Raw genomic sequence first — 3,915 nt, 5'->3', positions numbered from 1 at the left:
GAAGTTAAAAGCAGCTCGTAAGTGTATTTACTTGTCTCATTAGTGTTTAGTGCAGTTGTCGTTGCTAGGAAACGCTTGTTTTGTTTACTGTGTGGAGACGTGCTGATATCGCGTTTGGTCTCGTTCTGTATCGCGTATCTTGTCAGTGTCTGCGCTTGCTTGGCCATTTGTTGTGGAGAAAATAAGGAAAGTGTGTCCAGCTGAATTAATTTAGTATTTTGTTAGACGGGTATAAAAAAAAGCTTAGTTTACCGCGACAGCGGTCGCAGCAGCCATTGCGTGAAGGCCTCCTCGTGTGCAGACCGAAGAGTGTAAAGACCATCGACTCTACCGGCAAAGGATAAGTATCGCTTTTTATTTCTCCTCTTTCCTATTACTTGTTTCACTTCTGTTTCAGTTTAATTAACCATTTCTTACTATGTGTAAGTAAGTTGTTGTTTTTTAGCATGTAAGTTTGGCAGTGTTATTTTTTTTAGGATTACTGATAAACTACTGTCGTTTGATTTGTATTATTTGTATTTGTTATTTATTTTAATTTTAGTTACATTATGTCTGAAATTATTCTGTCTGTATAGGTCTTTTATTAAGTTTTTAGTTTTTATTTAATTTGAGTTATTTTAATACTTCAACAAACTAAATGGAAATGAAATAATATATATATTTAATTTATAAATGTGTATATATATATATATGTATGTGTGTGTGGCTGTACATGCACATATGTAGTTGTTTTTTGGTGTTTGGCTTAGTGTTATGTTAGAATCATTATTATACACTTATACCTTTTGTTCTTTAATATTTTGAATTGTTTTTAGCTTTATTTTTTGTTTTTCATTTAAATTTTGTTGTATGCATTTGTCATTTTTATTTAATTTCTTTATTTTTAAAATGTGTATAAGTAGTATTTATAAAGTTTTAGCTTTTAGTTTTGGATCTGTTTTTAGTTGTTTTAATACTACAATTGATTGCTTCTGTTGTCCTCATTTGTAAGTCGCTTTGGAAAAAAGCGTCTGCTAAATGACTAAATAATAAATAATAAAATGAACATAAGCAGTTGAGAAAGAAATCAAATGTGTATCAATATATTAGAGCTATGAATTGTGTTTAAAGTGACCTTGTCTAATTTACAAGCTGCAGTCGGTGTCCTTAATGTTAATCCAATAAATAAATAAATGTAATAAACATACAAATAAAGAGAAAATCACTCACTGCTCTTAAACGAATAACTTAGCTTTACGATTAAAAAACACTTATTGTCCAGCGATATCATCAACTTGATTGCACAGATACTATTTGAACTGAACTGAGCTGGATGATGACATCACTGAATCAATGATGAACTGACCTTAACTGAAGATTAAGTGTTTATTGTATTGTATTGTATTGTATAACTTTATTGTCCACCTGAGTGGAAATTTGTCTTAGGCTCACCAGCTCAACAAACTGTTTGCTGTTGTCTGTTTGCATTATTACACACTATTTTTCCTGTTTAATACTGTAAAGCTGCTTGACACATTCTGTAGTGTGAAAAGCGCTGTATAAATACAGGTGACTTGACTTGACTTGACCACTGCACTCACTCATTCTTTACATATGATTAGGAAACATGACTCGGGTTTATGTAGTACTTGTAGAAATCCAGAGATTGGTATACAGTACAGATATGTATACGTTCTGTTATAGTGCATCAGATATAATAATGAAAGATTAATGCTGGAAAATCAAATCAAGTCATTAGTTATAAATGGTTTGGCACTTCAGAATTGATTAAGAAACTCTTTACAAGCTTTCAAGATTATATTAGAATTCTTAAAGGCCACACATCTAATAAAAATAATTCAGTTAAGAAGGGTTTTACTCCACACTGATGATTTCATTCCATCTCAGTAGGTGGCAGAAATGCACAATGTGTTGGTTTGCTAAATCAAAAGAAGAAGATAAAGTAGTTTCACTTTCTCCAAATCATCGGATTCTTCCTGAAACATCTGGACGCGGTCAGTAAGGAAGCCTTTTTCGTTTTATTTACTGACTGAGGATTTATAAACGCAGTAAGACTTGATTCCTGTTTACTTTCACTTTGTAAGAAAGCAAAGGAGGGCGTGATTTAATCGCTTGCAGTTTCTTATGAACTATTGACTTACTATTATTCTGTAACGGAGGTCAGCTGGTGAAAAGCCCTGATCTCAAGTTATCGCGCCTGTCTCCCTCTAAAATGTGTTCTCTGAATGACTAATTGCTGTTTAACCTCTCATATGAATGTCTGCATGACATGTATAATTCGTTTTAGACCGTTTGCAAGATAGTTTAGCGTCCGTATGATAGTGAGGCCGCAGCCTGCAGATGTCGCCAGGGTGAACTAACCCTTTAACACTAGTACACAGATCTGTAGAACAAGTAGATTACAGAATGAAATGAAATACGCAAACACAAGCCATGAAGAAGTCTATGCTACTGTATGTCATTCAGTATAGGAGTTAAACTTTCGCAAATCATGCTATAAACATTCATAAGAACACTAGACATAGTTATCATATAGCAATGATTATTAATGAAAACTATAACAATGATATCTATTGTTGCATGATTAATAAACAACTGATATTAAAGTATTAACAAATTTTGATGCAATAAATAGGGTATGATTTAAAAATGATCATCCCTCCAAAACAGAGAAGACATCTTTTACAAACATCACAAACATCTGTCTGTATATAATGAGTTGTATTATTACAGCACCCCCCTCCTCCCACACACACTAATTTTCAAAGCCTGGCTACAGCCATGCCGCTATGGCTATGCAGAGTATTTAAATCTCTTTTGAATGAGCGCTCGCTGTTCACTTTCACTTTTGATTTGGTGATCAGGCACTCTGTGTAAAAAGAGCATATCTTACAAGATCAGATATCTGTCAATCTGTTGAGCAGCAAATCCTCCAGCATGGTCTGTCAGTCATCTCTCCTTACTCTCGACCTGTGATCAGGTAAATCTGACTCCTGCAGCTGCATTGGATGCAGGGTTGCCAAGTCTGCGTTTTTCCCCCTTGGAATTGGGCTACTGTTGCCATTGGTTGATTTTCCCTTGTGGGTTAAATGTTTGAAATATTGCATAAATTACATTTGACTGAAATACTTGTAACATTTTAACATTTTCCATTCTACCCATGATAAACTGAGGTAGATGTTAAGTCTTGTAACCCTAACTAAGCTTGTGTGTTTACAATGTTACTGTACTGATACACATAGAGCGGCTGTTTATATTATATATGTTGAAATACGCAAATTAAATTAAATATAATGTGCAATAAAGCTGATTTGTTCTTACAGAGCTTCATTATGGTGAACTGCTGTGGTCTTGTGTCTGAGAAAAATGTGCCAGGTATAAACTCTTCATTTCCTCCTTATAATTACAGCTTTAACTGTTTATTTTTTGTATAATTCTTCTTAATTACCAATAGTGTATTTTATCTGGTGCAGATCTTCTGAAGAGAGTGTTGAGATGTTTGTGTGTTTGATCTTCTGAAGAGAGTGTTGAGATGTTTGTGTGTTTGTGTGTTTGATCTTCTGAAGAGAGTGTTGAGATGTTTGTGTGTTTGATCTTCTGAAGAGAGTGTTGAGATGTTTGTGTGTTTGTGTGTTTGATCTTCTGAAGAGTGTTGAGATTTTTGTGTGTTTGTGTGTTTGATCTTCTTAAGAGAGTGTTGAGATGTTTGTGTGTTTGTGTAGATCTTCTGAAGAGAGTGTTGAGATGTTTGTGTGTTTGATCTTCTGAAGAGAGTGTTGAGATGTTTGTGTGTTTGTGTGTTTGATCTTCTGAAGAGTGTTGAGATTTTTGTGTGTTTGTGTGTTTGATCTTCTGAAGAGAGTGTTGAGCTGTTTGTGTGTTTGATCTTCTGAAGAGTGTTGAGATTTTTGTGTG

Source organism: Sinocyclocheilus rhinocerous, unplaced genomic scaffold (genome assembly GCF_001515625.1).
Source record: "Sinocyclocheilus rhinocerous isolate Xijiao unplaced genomic scaffold, SAMN03320098_v1.1 scaffold661, whole genome shotgun sequence".
NCBI lineage: Eukaryota > Metazoa > Chordata > Actinopteri > Cypriniformes > Cyprinidae > Sinocyclocheilus > Sinocyclocheilus rhinocerous.
This window is presented reverse-complemented; position numbering follows the sequence as displayed.